This window comes from Canis lupus, chromosome 2 (genome assembly GCF_048164855.1).
Source record: "Canis lupus baileyi chromosome 2, mCanLup2.hap1, whole genome shotgun sequence".
NCBI lineage: Eukaryota > Metazoa > Chordata > Mammalia > Carnivora > Canidae > Canis > Canis lupus.
In genome coordinates this window covers 8126222-8143947 of record NC_132839.1, presented here as the reverse complement: position 1 = coordinate 8143947, position 17726 = coordinate 8126222, and the positions used below count along the sequence as shown (strand labels likewise).

General features: G+C 33.1%; 1 non-coding gene across 1 annotated transcript; it reads left to right on the top strand.

Moving 5' to 3' along the window:
• The first annotated feature begins 3305 nt into the window (after positions 1-3305).
• On the top strand, positions 3306-3378 carry TRNAK-CUU (transfer RNA lysine (anticodon CUU)). The gene has a single exon. It is a non-coding gene; the product is annotated as a tRNA-Lys (tRNA).
• Positions 3379-17726: the final 14348 nt, after the last annotated feature.

Genomic DNA, 17726 nt, shown 5'->3' with positions numbered 1-17726 from the left:
AAGAAAATGAATTTCAATCAAAGAACTTAATTCATATTGTGATAATATCTAACTGACCTCTAATTTACAGTCTGTTCTTTTTAATGGAATACAAATTTATTACCATAAGATCAGAGTCCACATTAACAACTACACTCATCATTGTGGTAATAACCCAGAAGTATGATTTGCAAGGAAAAGTGGAGTGTCAGTGAAAAAAATTCCAGATAATGACTCTTCATAGTGATCAAGAGTGTAATTTATTATCTTTATATTAATTTCAGGAATTCCAAATGCAGAAATTTTAACATTTAAACATAAACTTCTCTTCATTTTTATTTTTTACAATTCTCTAAAACCTGTGCAGCCGGATGACAAACTCAGGGGATTTTCATTTCATCTTAAAGCAACCGTCTTAGAATTTTTATTCCTGGTTTTCTCACAAGGGTGTAGGAGAAATCAGCACAAAATGAGAATGAGCTGATATATAACAGGTTTTCTTATCAATTGTCTCTGTACTCATGGGTGATACATACCCACCATTCTCTAATAATTATAATTTAGGAATAAATTCCTCTTTGTAAGCCTATTCGAACTAATGTCCCGATGGTTCTATCTCACAGGTCATGCAGAAATAAAATAAAACAAAAACATCTAAATGACGAAATTCAAGTAAATATCGCCATTCAATAGTAAAGCGATAGGAAGTGCACACCTTTTACATGAAGGGGGAACTTTCAGAAAGGATCATTTAGTTCAGTTGTACTGAGGGTGATTTCTAGTTTTCCAGATAGCTGTTGATTTTGAATGTCCCTTTTATTTCTGTCTTACATCCATTTCTGTTAAATGAACAATATTTTCACCTGCGCTAATATATCAAAGTTATTGATTCCTTCAAAGTAAGTTGCATAAATGTTTCACTTCAAAGCATTTTAATACATACATAATCTTTCTTAGTCTCCACGCCATGAATAACTAGTGATCTTTATGCTGCTGCTTGTTCCAATATTGCTTTCACTTTACAATTAGGTACAATCCCACCGAGGGCTACTGTGAGTGTATACGGCCCAATCTTTGGCAAGTATACACACAATTAAAGTTAGGGCTACCTTCCTGTCACCCAAGGTACAGAGAAATGCATTAAAACTAACAAAGCGATAAAAGGGGCCTGAAATTGAAGCAGTTTAGGAAATGACAGTTTAATGAAAGCAGTGTAAAAATACTATCACACTGATGGAAAACATCTGTCCTCCACCAATCTTGAATGATAGAAGGTTGTGTGGCTCTTGAGGAATGTGTTGCCAGCCTATGGTTATATCAACGGCAGGTCAGGCATGGCCTGTCTCCTTTAATATCATAGTAACGACTGTCCAAGTGTATACCATTCCAACTGATACTTTGGCTTCAGCATTGCAATAGGTTGCTTTAAAGTTATTTTCACTGTTTGTTGGCTTTTTTCCATGGAGTGTGGGAATAACGCTACTGAAATATAAGGAGAAAGAAAATAAATATATACTAGAGCTGTTGGTAAAGAAAAAAGTTTATAAATATTATAATTCTGGTTATTGTAATAATCAAAAAGCAACCTACCCTGCTCTTTACTTATGGATTTACTAAATCATGGTTGTAATCACCAGTTGATTCAATCAGTTGATTCACCAGTTGGTTGCAATCAACCAGTTGGTTGCTGATTCCTTTTGTTTTTATTTCAGCAGGTGAATGTTTATAACAAGAGTGTATTAAAGATTATCATTGTGTGATGAAAGGGTTAAAGTGTTTCTACTTGGTATGTGAATTACCACGACAGACTTTCACAAGAGGAGAAAAAAAATTATATTCCAAATTGGCAATGAGGAAGTGGATTAGTCTCATGCCCCAAATTTGGAAGAAAATGGAAGCTAATACTTTCAGTTAAAGATCATTGTATTTTCCTTGTCTCTTATTCATTAAGGAGTAATTTTTGAAATCAGATTTTGCAGATGAAAAGCCTATAATGCAGAATAAAAAAATTTCCTTTGAGATAAGAAAGAAATTGAATCGCTTCTCACCTGCAAAAGTAGTTAATCTAGGTGCTATTCAGACATGCTAAATGTTTAGTTATATGTGAGTTTAAAATAAATGTGAATTTTTCGTTCTTCAATAAGTTCATCTCTCCATTTATTCCATTGATGGGAATGTTTTCCCTATTTTTCCCCCTAGGATGAATTTATCATGTCTATCAAGGCACCTTTAATCATTTATTCAGTCTTGTCTTTCACATCTAGAATCGCATTCCAATAGTGCCCAGGAGTTGGAGAGTAGGATGAGGGTGGACAGGAAAATACGAGTATGACTTTCCTTTTCTAACAGGATGAAAATTGATATCATAATTTTCATGCTTTTAGGTTATTAGTCTCTTTTCTGTGATCCACAATAGCGTTATCATAGGAAAAGATTCCCTGTACAAATTCAAGCACACTTACCTGGTACCTAATCAATAATTTGGTTACTAAAGGATTATGCCACATTTTTTTCTGGTGCCCTCAGGAAACCTCATAAAAACCTTATTTCAGAGGGGAATTCGCTTGAGTTTTCTAGGTTATATACAATAGTGATGCATGTGTTGAAATCATTTAATGAAATAGCAATTATTTAGAGACTTCCCAATATTTTTATACTATGTAGTAAAAATATTTTTGTGTAAGTCACTATACTTATTATAAATGTACTTACCCAAGTGTGAAAGTAGGCCAGATTTCATACCAACACATTTAAATTCACATCTGTAATCCTACCCATCAATATATTTTCTAAAACAAATCTAGCTTAATACTGAGGTTCAAATTACCCTTCATTTTTAGAAAAGAAAACTCTATGGAGGATTTAAACGTAAATATCTTTAATATTCTTTTTCTGACACATACTACTAAAAGTAATTTTTTATCTAGCACTCTTGCATTTCCAATGATAGTTGAATTTTCATGATGTATCAGGAAGAAAACTTAACTTGGTACTAAATATCTTTAATAACACTCTTTAATATCTGAGCTTTAGGTCAGAGCAGTTTATAGTATTTGTCAACTCAAGTAAAATGGTTTTTCTGAAAGCATGCCAATCAAAAATAGAATTTATTCAGTTGATAAATAAGCTATTAGTTTTACAGAGCTATATGTAAAAATAAATGGAGGTAAGAAAAATCTAATAACTGGTTAATAAATGATATTCTGTGGCTGCCATTTCAGTGTGATAATGTTAAACATAAAAAATGATAGTGAAATATATTCTAAAATTCTATTATTTCATCTCTGTTTCAGTTATACTAAGGTGTCCATTAGAATTATAGGGGTGCCCGGCTGGCTCAGTTGGTAGAGCATGAGACTCTTGATCTTGGAGTCGTGAGTTCAAGCCCCATGTTGGGCATAGAGCTTACTTTAAAAATTTTTTAAAAATAATTATTCTTATATGTTTCATTTTTCTTTCATTTCTGAGTAAAATGTTTGTTCTCTCCTCTGCTGGTATAATAATGTGACAGTCAGCCACTTGATTCTTACCATTTAGCATTCTGTTTTTACATAATTAAGCATTTGTAATTTCAAACTCCGTATGTCGCCTTTCATTCTAAGGAACCCATGATCTAGATTTAGACTTTTTGCTAATATGTTAGTCTTTTCTGTGAAAGTCTCTCTTTAAGCCTTCTTTCCATGAGCTAGAAAATAGAGAAGTATTTTTTTTACAAAGCTCCTTTCTTCACACAGAGCATAAGTGTAATTTTTTCAATTTACCTGGACCGGAATTCTGGATCTCTTCATGATGTTTGTGCAAACGTAAAATTCAGTTTCAGTTATTTACCTCTATTTCATCCACTCCATCCCCTTCCATTATTTACAGGGTTGAGACACAGTCTTAGAGAGGTCTGCATACTGCAAATAACGTTATGGCATTATGATTTCACTACCATCAATAAAAAAAACTCAAATGCATGACAGATGCAAATTTAATTTCCACTGAATCACTAATATAAGTGAAAAGAAGTATCACTTTCCAATTCCTATTTTGCTTCGTAACCCTAAAAATTTGGATAATGTGTGAGGTTTTAGCCTTATGTCTAACAAAGTCATAATAATAACCTACTTCTTAGGATTATTATGATGTTAACTTTCACAGTCCTCTCTGAGACTACTGATTAAGTAGGCAATTTTCATGTGCATTATTATGCTTTTTTCCAGGGGCCAGAACCCCTATGGGGCATCCTCTGCTTAATCTAAGGAGATTAAGATAGTGAATATCATATTTCATATTGCCAATCTAGATTCACTTAGACCCATTAATTATTTACAGCAAACACACACAGAGAAAACACTCCATGTGAGATTCTAAAGCAGAAGCTCTCAGCAGCTTGAGTTGTCTTGCAAACTATTCCCCGAAGCAGAGACTAGAGAGCAGATACAAGAAAGGGAAAGTATATCAGGCCTCTGGGAGGCAGTAATAATAATTGCAAGGACATTTTAATTTGTTTAAATTAGCATCTAAATCTTTCATAATAATGTTTCAAGCCTGGTTTTTAAAATAACTTCCAAGTGATATTTCACAATAAATAATCATACCCCTAACACAACTGGCCATCGGAAGAAAAGTGGGAATAGAAATTAAATTTAAAAAATATAGACTAGAATAATTTTCACTGCAGTTTAACCTTAAACTAAAGTAGTTTGTTACTAAAAGAGTGTTTTTAATGTCTGTACTCACTATTGGGGAACAATAAGTATAGTTTCAATTCATAGGACTTTATTTCACTGTGTATAGATTCTTAAAAAACAAAGATAGGATGACATGCAGTTTCGGATATCGTATTTTTTCTTTTGATAAATTATTTAATCATACTCTGTCATGAAAAACTATATTTTCCTTTCCTTTCTCCACTTTTTTTTAAACTGTAAAATCAAATATAACTGGCAATTTTAGCAACCAGGAGATTTTACTCAATTATCGGCGTCAATTCCACATTTTATGGCAGAAAATGTTGCTCATTAATGATATACTATATTCCTTCTTAATTTATCTAATTTATCTAGTTATATCTTCCTAAATAATTTATAGCCTCACACTATTTTGAAGGTCTATAAGCCCCTGTTAGCCAGTTATCCTCTTTATATGTAGTTCTCTATTATTTGGGGAGCTTTTCTTCCACCTGGGAAAATGTTATGGCATCTGGTGCACAAATGTTCTGTGAGCGACCTGGATTAATCTCCATATCTCTTGAGGCAATAGCTGTTTGTCAAGTCAAAATTTCAGATTTTTTCTAACCAATCTAAATCTAGGTAAATGTGACTAGTTTTATTCAAAATATACATTTCAAGGGCAGTCTAAGCCACCTGATTTTTTTTGTTCTATGTCTCAGCTTTGACAAAGTGTAAAGGAGCAAAGCATCTCACAAAAGCTCTAAAATTTAAATTCTTACAACCAGTTTGTTGATACGGGACTTACATGTTTTTAACTCAGACTTTAATCTGTAGGATGATTGTATTTCTATAAACATAGTGGCCATTTATATAAAAAAGTAGGATGCATGAGTATCAAAATCTGGTTATCTTGCTATCTAATGATTTTACCTATAATTTATACAAATGTAACACTTATTATGCAATGTAAGTATTACATTACAAAGATGTTTTTAATAGCTTTAGCTATTAAATAAAGCCACACTCTGGTAAGCATTCTGACAAAGGAGAAAATTTACCTTCTTGTTTAGAGAGGTAGTGTGTGCGAGATAGTAGAGTGTAAGAAATAGCTATGTCTCCTTTTAATTACTCAGCATCCTAACAATAGCATTAGACCAAGATCAGGAAAGTATAGAGACCTCTTTCTTTCAATCTGTGACTTTATATGGATCTGAGCACATATGTACCTAGAAAGCGAGTCTTTCTCCGTAGAGAAATGTATTTATTTGTTTCAGCATTTCTGATAATATTCATTTATAACTGTTAGGTATTATGTTTAAATGGTAAAAAAAATTGGTGTCCCTCATTTTACCTGTTTTAATAAATCAGTGTGGGCTTATTTGTTGCAGAGGGACCAAGAGTAAGTACAGGAGTAAGAACTAGAGTGAGAGACAGGAAGAGAAAGAGAATAAGTAACTGTGCAAATCATTTCCTGTGAAATGAATATTATTTTGTGGTATAACATAATGTAAAAATCATCACAGTGTGTATTTCATGTAGAAATATTTTTAGATTTATTTATTAGAGAGAGAGAGAGCAATTGCATACAAGTCAGGGTGGAGAGCAGAGAGGGAGAGAATTGTCAAGCAGATTCCCTGCTCAGCATGGAGCCAGATGAAGGGCTTGATTTTATGACCCATGAGAACATGGCCTGAGCCAAAATCAAGATTTGGACGTTTAACCAATTGAGCCATCCAGGCACCCCTCCATGCAGAAATATTTTTAATGAATGTTGCAAATAAAAATATTTGTGTACAAAAAAGCCAGAACAACCTATATGATACTGAAGTAAAATAAAGTTGAAAGACTGATACAACACAACTTAAAGACTTGCTGTAAAGCTACAGTCCTTGGGACGCCTGGGTGGCTCAGCAGTTGAGTGTCTGCCTTCAGCTCACCACATGATCCCAGAGCCTCAAGATCAGATCCCGTACCAGGCTCCCTGCATGGTGCCTGCATGCCTGGGTCTCCCTCTGCCTGTGTCTCTGCCTATCTCTCTCTCTCTCTCTCTCTCTCTCTCTGTGTGTGTGTGTGTGTCTGTCATGAATAAATACATAAAATCTTTAAAAAAAATAAAAAAACTACAGTTCTCAAGATGCTGTGGTATTAACAAACAGATGAATGGAACAGAATAGAGTCCCCACATCAATGTCATCGATTGATCTGTGATAAAGTAAAAGTAGTACAGTGGAGCAGAGATGGCCTCTTCAACAAATGGTGTTAGAACAACTGGACATGTACATGTATTAAAAAATTAATCTATACACAGATCTTATACGCTTCCCAAAAATTGACTCTAAATTGATCATCAATCTAAATGGAAAACACTAAACTATAAAACTCATACAAGATGGCATAGGGGAAAACTTTGGGTATGGCGATGACGTTTTAGATAGAACACCAAAGGCACAATCCATGAAAGAAAGAACTGAGATGTTGGACTTCATTAAAATTCAAAAAAGTCTTATGCTCTGTGCAAGATTGTGTCAGGAGAATGAATAGACAAGCCACAGACTAGGACAAAATATTTGCAAAAGTCACATTTGCTAGAAGTCTTGTTATACCAATTATGTGAAGAACTCTTAAAACTCAACAATAAGCAAACAAACAACCTGATTAGAAACTGTCCCTCACAGTTCATATGTTGAAACCTAATTTCCAGTGTGGTAGTTTTTGGAAGTAGAGCTTTGGGCAGGTGATCAGGTCATGATGGCAGAGTCCTCATGAATGAAATTAATGGTCTTATAAAAGATTGCCCAGATAACTCTCTTCCCCATTTTACCATGCAAAGACACGGTGAAAAGATGACCATCTCTGAACCAGCAAACTGGCTCTCACAAAACATCAGATCTGGAGCTTTGGTCTTGGATTTCCCAGCCTCCAGAATTATGTGAAGTTGTTTGTTTTTTAAGCAACCCAGTTATGATATTTTTCCTATAGCGGCCTGAACAGACTGAGAGAAATATCATTAAAAGTGATATACAGATGGCAAATAAGCATATGAAAGGATGCTTCCTAGCATACTCATCAGGGAAATACAAATTAAAACAACAATGGAATACCAAATACACATTAAAATGGTCAAAATCCAGAACACTGAGAACACGGAATGCTGGTTATGATATTGAGCAACAGGGACTTTCATTCATTGCTGGAGGGAATGTAAAATGGTACTGCCACTTGGGAAGATGGTTTTGTAGTTTCTTACAAATTTAAAATGTATTCTTACTAGGTGATGCAGCAGTCACACTCTTTTCCATTTATCCAGAGGCATTAAAACCACACAAAAACATGCACAGAGATATTCATAGTCGTTTTACTCATGATTGCCCAAACTTGGAAGCCACCAAAATGTGCATCAGCCAGTGAATCGATAAGTTGTGGTACATCCAGACAATGGAATATTATTCAGGTCTGTAAAGAAATAAGCTATCAAGCATGAAAAGACATAGAAGACCCTCAAATATGTCTTACTAAATGAAAGAAACTCACCTGAAAAGGCTACATGCTGTATAACCCCAATATATGACATTCTGGAAAAGGCAAAACTACTAGAGACAGTAAAAAAAAAGATCAGTGGTTGACTAGGTTGTTGCACTGAGGGAGAGGATAAACCGAGAGAATACAAAGGTTTTTTAGGATAGTGCAGATACTCCATAGGATACCATAATGGTAGATACGTGTCATTATACATTTGTCCAAAAAATACAATGTGCAAAACCAAAAGTGAACTACAACATAAATTGTGGACATTGGGTGATTATCACTTATCAAGGCAGGTTCATCAGTTGTAACAAATGTACCCTCTAGTGGGGGATGTTGGTAATGGGGGACTGCCGTGCATGTGAGAGGACAAGGAGTATATGGGAACTCTGTACTTCACCTCAAATTTTCTGTGAACCTTACCTGCACTAAAAAACAACCTTAAAACACTTTTAAAAGACACAAAGGCCACAATTTAGACTACACAGATATATTTTTAAGAATATTCCAAAAATATTTTTTTCAATGGCAGTTAATATAGGCATGTCACTAAAATTCTAATTTACTCATTTAACTGAAGAATCTTGAACAATCAAATTATTTTCTGGGAAATGCATTCTCATCTGCCAGTGTATGCACATAAGTTTTTCAACAGCCTATGTAGGTCTTGAATTGCAATAGAAAGTGCTAGTGTAAAAAAAAAAAAAAAAAAAAAAAAAAAAAACGGAAAAGAATGTGCTAATGTGTTTGGAATCATATCAAATTGAGAGGATATTTTACTTTTTCATGGAATGGATGTGTGTACATGAAATGAGGTGTCCTTCATTTTTAAAGGACCATATATTAAGTTTTGGCTATTTTAAATTCACATGTTTAGGTATTTGCACTTTAGGCATATATTATATATTACCTATAAATACGACTATGGTGGTTCATATTCATTATCTATGCAACACACATTATTTTATGTAGTCCAAAGCATTCTCCTGAAAAAAGGCACTGTATTGCTCCTGTTTTGAAGTGCATAAACTGAGGCATAGAAAGAATGGCACCTAGCTAGCACATGGCAAAATCAGAATTTCATCCCAAGTATTATTAACAGCGATGCTCTTTACAACAATGCTGCGGTGCCTCTGGATGTCAACATGAGTGTGTCTCGCTTGAGACACATTTGAAATGATTCCTAAAATTCAACAGATGTTTAGAGTCTCATCATTTTTCTCTTGAGACAAAATCCCTGTATAGTATAAAACATTATCCAGCACCACTTTTGTATTTATATCTGTGATTTCACAGTTACCTTCACTCTCTAAGGAAATATTTTTCAGTCATCTTGGTCTTACAAAAGTGTACTTCCATTCACTATTTGATAATAAATGTAACAAGAGAGTAGTAGTCATTAATTTTGAACTAATCATATATACAAGTGTTTGGTATACTATAAATTTTCTAGTCAAAGAAATATCAAAATTACCACGATTTTATAATTACAGTTCCCATGAGCCCGACTTAGGTATACATAGGATATTCATCATATTTTGGTTTAGCAGTTGTTAAATATTTTTCTACATTTGCATTTAAAACTAATTAAATTATATAAACACTTTTAAAAAAATTATTATGGACCCCACAAAGGCTACATAATGACATAGAAAAGTATATACTAATAGTGGGAACATAGAACAAATATTGTACGAAATTTGTATGTATTGAAAGTAGACAAGACAATGAATAAATATTAGAAATGAAAATATAAATATACATTAAATTAATAAGGCCCAACTTATCAATGAAATTAGTAAGGCGCAACTTATCAATAATTTTTACCATAGATTGTACTGTTGATGTTGTATCTAAAACTCATCACAAAACCGAGGTCACGTAGACTTTCTCTTGTTTCGTCCTAGAAGTTTTATAGTTTTTCATTTTACAAGTAAGCCTGCAGTCCACTTTGATTTAGTTTTTGTGAAAAGTGTAATGTCACAGAGTCTGTGTGCTCCCCCCCCCCATTATAAATGGTAAAGATTATCATTTCTCTTTTGCACGTCCATCAAAAATCAAGTGACTATATTTGTGTGGGTTTACTTCAGGACTTGGATTATACTCCATTAATCTTTGTGTCCATTTTTCAGCCATACCACACCATTTTGATTACTGTACCTTTATAAGTACCCTTAAAATTGAGTTGACATCTCTAGTTTCTTCTTTCTTAGTATTGTGTTGACTCGGCAAGGTATTTTGCCTTTCCATATGAATTTTAAAATCAATGCGTTATAGCTATAAATAGTTTATTGGGATTTTGTTTGGGATTACATTCAATCAATAGATCAAGACTTGACATCCTAATAATACTGAGTCTTCCATTCATGAATATGAATATTTCTCCATTTTATTTACATATGCTTTAGTTTTCCTCAGCATTAATTTTTAGTAATTAGGTAAACATTAGGTAAAAACTAAGGAAATGTCAATGAAGTATAGCCTTTACTTAATAACATATCAATATTGGTTCATTAATCTTGGCAAATGTATCATTATAAAGTAGAATATTTAATAATAGGGAAACTGGATGTGGGGCATATTGGAACTCTACTATCTTTACCATTTTTCTGTATATCTAAAACTAAATTAAGAGTTTGTATTCAATTTAAGAGTTTATCTAAATAAGAAAACTGTTGTTGTAGTAATTGATTGGGGTAATTTTTTTCCATGAGTTTTTAAAGCTATTATCATTAAATTTGTATATTCAAAATGACCTTAATATTATAGTTTGGAAAGTCATTATAACTTACAAATCTTTCTCCTTGTTCTTAAACACTATATTGAATTTATATATAAAGAAATATTTTATATACTAATCTATGTGATATTAAATGCCAGCTAAATCTTACCTCATGAACCTAGAGTACTAGAAAGCCTACTAAAAAGTGATGTGGTTCTAGGAATAATTTATGAACTAGGAGAACGTGGATAAATAATATCTAAGCATCTTCTGAATGGAAACACATTTATTATTCTACTTTTAAATGCTAAATGACTATTAAATGAAATATTTTTTCTATTTTGTTTTTAAAGTAAACTTCAGTCCTTATATTAAAAACTCATCTGTAAGTCGTGTAAGAGAATGGATTTGCTAAATATTATAAAAATAGGCAGAGCTGTTTTGAAGGTTGGAATGGTTTCCTGTGGCTGCAGTAACAAATTGCCACAAATTTAGTAGCTTAGAACTTACTCTCAGGATTCTGAAGACTAGAAGTTCAACCTCAGTTCCAGGACAGAAATCATGATGCGTCAACAGGCCTGCAGTCTTTCTCTGAAGGTCTAACAGTTTGTTTCTTGCCTCTTTCAGCTTTGAGTGCCTGTCTGCATTCCCTTGCTTGGGGTCACATAACTGCAATCTGTGCCTTTTGGTCACATTGCCTTCTCCTGTGTATGTCTCTCTTACAAGGACCTTGTGATTGGATTTAGGGCCCATCTGGATAATCCAGGGTGATTTCCCTTTGTCAAGACCCTAATCACATCTGCAAAGACTCTTCTTTCTTGTAAAATAAACATTTAAGTTTCTGGGGATTAGGGCCTGACGTCTTTGGGTGATCATTATTTAATCTCTGCAGAGAGCAAGGAGGACTATTTTCATTGTGCATACTTATTAAACAGATGGGCTAGTGGTTCTGTAAAGTGTTAAACAGTGAAAATGAAGGTTTGTATAATTTCCCAGGGGATATTTAGAAAATCTAGCTTTGAACTTCGAAGTTTTTTTTTTTTTCCTTACTGTTTGAAACAAATATATGTTTTCATTATGTTTCAATGAAAGATTTTTAGACCATCCATATGAAATCACCCTAGCTTGCCTTTGTGTATTTGTGTGAGTTTTATTGTTTGGTAGTATGACTGATTGTACTTTAGACAAATGTAGGAATATTGGAGGAGTTAGGAATCTTAGGGTTTCCTGAGTACCTCAGTCAGTTAAGTGTCTGCCTTCGACTCAGGTCATGACCCTGGAGTCCTGGGATCCAGACCCTTGTTAGCCCCTCTGCTCCATGAGGGAGTCTGCTTCTCCCTCTGCCCCTCACCCTGGCTCATGCTTGGTCTCTCTCACAAACAAATAAATAAAATAAAATAAAATAATAAAAAAAACAAATAAATATAATCAAAAAAAGAAGAAAGGAAGAAAGAAAAGAAAAGAAAGAAAGAAGAAAGAAAAGGAAAGAAAGAAAGAAAGAAAGAAAGAAAGAAAGAAAGAAAGAAAGAAAGAAAGAAAGAAAGAAAGAAAGAAAGAAATTGGGAATCTTAAAAAGGAGAACTCAAATGCAATTTGGTTTTGCTTTGTTGGGCACCTAGATTAAGCAGCCATACTTCTGGGATACTTAACAACAGATTAAAAACATCCACATATCTGCATGATTAATCTGCCTCTATCTTTATGGCCTAATGCCACAACCATGGGCAGGGGGAACTATGTGAAGGCATGTTTTTGGTGGGGAATGGAGAAGGTGAGATGGAGGGAGAGGAGGCTCTGCTCTTACTAATAAATGAAATTTATTTGTAAGTCAGACATCTAATTATATCATAGGCTGATTGAATAATAGCAGAAAATGGTTTTAGAGCTCACATAATCAAATATTTCCATTTTACCAATAAAGAAATGAGTATAGAGATATAGATGGTTCTCTAATATCACCTACGTAATTCATGACAGAGCAAAAATTAAAACTCAGGTTTTATACTGTCTTTATTCCCAAAGAAATTTACTTTTATCAGTAACTTATTGTATAATATTTGTTTTATTTACTTATCTATTTACCTTTGAAGACTTGAATATTTGATATGGCTTTATTTATTTCTTAATCCTCAGCACTTGTGGACATTTGGTTCTCTTTTTCTCCCTCGTTCCTTCCCTTTACGTGTCTACGCATATGTGAATATCCTAGAAGATAATTAAACTTAACATTCAGTTTTCACTACTTCTTCAGTTTCAGGATGGCTTTTCTCAGCTAAACTCAACTTTCCCATAGGCACCTAGAAGAAAGAATGGCAAATGAACCTTTGAAATATGTACACATATACACATACATATACGTATATAACAATTTAATTAAAAATACATATATATATATGCATATGTGTCTGTTGTCTGCAAACATATACACACATTAACCACAGTAACAGTGGTTAAGAGACTCAAAAAGTAGCATTAAGAACTTCTGTTTACCAGGCATTAATGTTAAAAAAAAAAAAAAGAGCGAGAAAAGGGAAAAGCATGAATTAATAGACTATTTGTGTGTGTGTGTGTATATATATATATATAATATATATATACACACACACTGTTTACTAGTTTTACTAGTTTTCTTTCGCTACTATAACAAATTACAACAAATTTTGTGGCTTAATTTACTGTGTTCTCCTTCTATAGATCATACGTTTGACATGAGCCTCATTGGTCTAAAATCAAGATATATGCATGACTGTGTTCCTTTTTGGAGGTATTAGAGAAAATCCATTTCCTTGTATTTTCCAGTTTCTAGAAGCTGCCCATTTTTTGGCTACTGGGTCACCTCCATATCAAAACCAGCAGTGGCCAGTGGAGATTTTCTTCCATTACGTGTCTCTGACATGACTCTCCTTTTGCCTCCACTTTTATTTTTAAAGAACCCTTGTGATTACATTGGGCCACCTAGATAATCTAAAAAAAGTCCCATTTCATATCAGTAGATTAGCAATTTTAATCCCCCTTTGCCATCTAATCTAACATATTCATAACTTCTATGCATTTTTATCACGGACATTTTTGGACAAGTTAGTAAAAAGTTAAATGCAAGCCGATTTTAATTATGGTAAACAAAATATTTGATGATAGAGATTTGTAAACATTTCTTCAAATACTGTGATATATTGCATATGATCCATTTTCATCCAGAAATCTGGGTTAACGCTTTTTAAATACATTATTATAAGAGAAGGAGCTTTTTTGTGCAATCAGAGACAAATATTAACAGCCTTTAGTGACTGTCATAGTGTTTTGTAAGTAAATACTAGCAACATACATTTCCAACATTTTATGATGCTTTTGTCCATAATTTGAGTTATTTATTTTAAAATTTACACAAGAAGTACTAATAAAGTATTTACCTTGAACTGTAAAATATATTCACCTGTACTTCATGATCATTTCAATAATAATAATGGATAATTTACTCTCATATTATCTATCCTAATACTGCCCTTTCTACTTATGGCATCTTATTGTCATTATGAATGTCATGTAAATAATCTTATTTCAGGTTCATTTGTTTCAAATCTAAAATTATTTGATATCCTGAAAGATTTATATTTGTCTCTCATTAAAACTTGACATCAAAATATGTATATGAAGTCATAAAAATCAACATTTTCTAAATAAGAACTTTAAAAATTACCTTTTGTTTTGTTTATGGTGTAAGAGCTGGATAGCTTAACAGATAAAATGTTATCAAAATTTTTCCTTTTAGTAGTTCATTGATAGTAGTAAAGTTCTCAAATTGATTTTTAAAAATATTTTATTTTTAAAGATTTATTTATTTGTTTATTTTAGAAGGAGATAGAAAATGAGTGTGAGCAGGGGGAGGAGCAGAGGGAGACGGAGAGAGAGTCTCAAGCCGACTCTGTGCAGAGCAGGGAGCCTGATGAGGGGTCGAACCTATGACCCTGAGATCATGACCTGAACTGAAATCAAGAATCAAATGCTTAGCCAACTGAGCCATCCAGGTGCCCGTGAAGATTTTATTTTTAAGTAATCTTTACACCCAAGTGGAACATGAGCTCACAATCTCAACATCAAGACTGACATGCTCCACGACTGAGCCAGCCAGGCACTCCTCAAATTGATTTTCTTTGAGCTTTATATTGTTTTTGCTTTGGATCCCTACCTATTACTCATTAAATATTTTAAATTGGAATACAATTTTTTACAAAGTAGATATAGTTCATTTTAAGATACTTTTGATCATGGATAACTCATTTCAATGTTCTTATGGAAAAAAGACATGAAAATCTCTATCAGCATATCATTGTTTTTTTTTTTTAATTCTCCCTTTATTGGTTCAAACCTATTGAATCAGAATGAGACTACTTAATAAATTACTTCTATTAATATTATCCAATGAATGATTTGGGAAAAAATAGTTGATTAAAATATTTTAACAAACACCATAATTTTCATGTACAATTCTTGCTAAGATTAGTATGTCAAAATTATTTTTCTTCCATAAACTAATCAAAGCATGAGGCTTCCTTGGTCTTTAGAAATTAACACTACCAAAAACCTTTTTTAATAAAGAATTTCAGTTTTTAAATTGTCCATATTCTAATCTTAAAAGCAGAGCTACCAGTTAAAACTTTTTTTTTTCAAAATCAGAGTATCTGAGAACTCATGTTTAATTTCATAAAAATTAGTTATACGTAATGATTAAAAATTTGATCAATGATCTATGAAGACTATACCAGCTTGTAAAGTACAATTTATCTTAAATTAAAATGCTCCCTTATTTGACAAGACAATACAGTGTTCTGTATCATGCCATGAATTATATGAGTATACTTGTCAGTATAAATTTTCTGGCAATGGTAATAAAGAATCCTATCATTCATTTTATTGCTGGAGAGAATCATCGTTTCTTATTCATACTAACGCAGCATTTCCATTACTTCTCACAAAAGCTTTGGCAATGCTTCAAAATGAATGTTATTACAAAATATTCTATTACAGCCTGGTAAATATATGACTTTCTATTCCATTATGTCCACAGTTCTCCAAAGAGGACTTTACTTTTATTATGCTGATCTCCTGTCAAGTGAGAAAAACCAACTTTCAGATTTTGCCTTACTGAAAGTATGAATGGGTTTTTTTTTTTTTCCTGGAAGTCCTCCCATATACCACCTTGCATTATCACACTGCAGGGTTTGTTCCTGACTTCTCTTTGTTTTCACTTCAACACTTGAGTGTAAAGCTTCTTTGGAAAGGTATATACTGTGTGGACATAAGATAACATGTTTAGAAGTCAAAGATAATGTGCATTAAATATTTTAGTAGAAATTTAAAAAAATACCCCTAAAATTCATTTTAAATTACCAACAAGAAAGAGTCATAAAAGTAATTTTACCTATTGAAGAGTTTAGTACTGATGAGTATCGCTGAGCTAATACTTGACAGGGCTCACTTGATATTCATTAATATCAATGAATGTTGGAATATTATGATTTAAAGTTTTTCCTAATACTCATTAAAAATGTTATTAATTATAAAAAACAGAAAGAAATTGCAAAAGGCTTCTGCCTATAACATGTTTTACAGATAATTGCTGTAAAGTACATTTATATTAAATAGTATGAAATTTCATGATACCAATATTACATACAATTTTTATTTCATTATTCAATTTTCAATAGACCTATCAAAATGCATAAGTGTGTTATAAAAAAGTAATCGTTTTTTGTGTGTATTAGAGAGGGATGGGGTGGCAAAATGTAAACAGGGATTAACAAAATATTTGAGTACAGATACTTTATATAAGAATCATAAAATCTGTAACATGTATTTTCTCGGTTATACTTTGTAGCATCTGCATGGGGATAAAATGATAACTCAGATATTCAATATCTTGGCTCTTTGAGCTTACCATTTAGTTTTTGTCATATTGGAGTTTTCATTTTCAACTTACTTCATTTCTATGCCTTCCTCTTTTTCACTCTAACTTTTTCTTGATCTTCAAGGTAATGTTTAGTAATTTTATTCTTTCCCCATCACTCAGTCCTTTAGACATCTACCTATGTTGCAGGATGTGCATCAGTTCTCCAAGCTGGGAGACATGAGTATCTGTTCTCATAGTTCCACTGAAGTAACACCAAACATTGAACCACACATGCCATTTTGACAATCCTCAATCTTGAGTCATTTCCATCATCAACTTTCTCCATTTTCCTTCTTGAATTATTAGCTGCATATTTCTTGAGAGTGACTTCTTCACCTTTTTCCTTGCTTTTTAAAAATGGAGTTAAATAGTTTATTTATATATACAGAAAAGCAAGACCGTGGTGTCAGCTCCCTGCATCCTGTGTCCCACAGAATGACACAAAATCAGATGGGCCTGGTTATAGATGACATGAGCAGTGGGTCATTTTATCATTTCGTACCCAGCTCTCGATGACAGCTAAGCAGTTTTACACCCCAAAGAGGATGGAATAGAAAGGGAAAGGGAAGTGGAAGGGAAGTATCCTTGTGGCAGCCTTCCAGTAGATAGAGTGCTTCTGCAAGATAGGGAGGTGACGTGTACATTGCTTCCATCAAGTTCCAAGGACAGTTAAGGGACATTATATCAAGACTTGATCAGTGGTTAAGCTTTGCCTATGTCTGCTGTATGTGGAGATGTGCAAGGTTTCCAGGGCTCTACCATGTGTCTGTTCTCCTCTGCTTACCCAGCATTGCTCCTCTTTTTTTTTTTTTGTTTTGTTTTCAGTCCAAGGCTAGGCTTTCATTATTTCCTCATTATACCTAGTATTGTTTCTCTAGTGATTCCCACAACTAAAAAT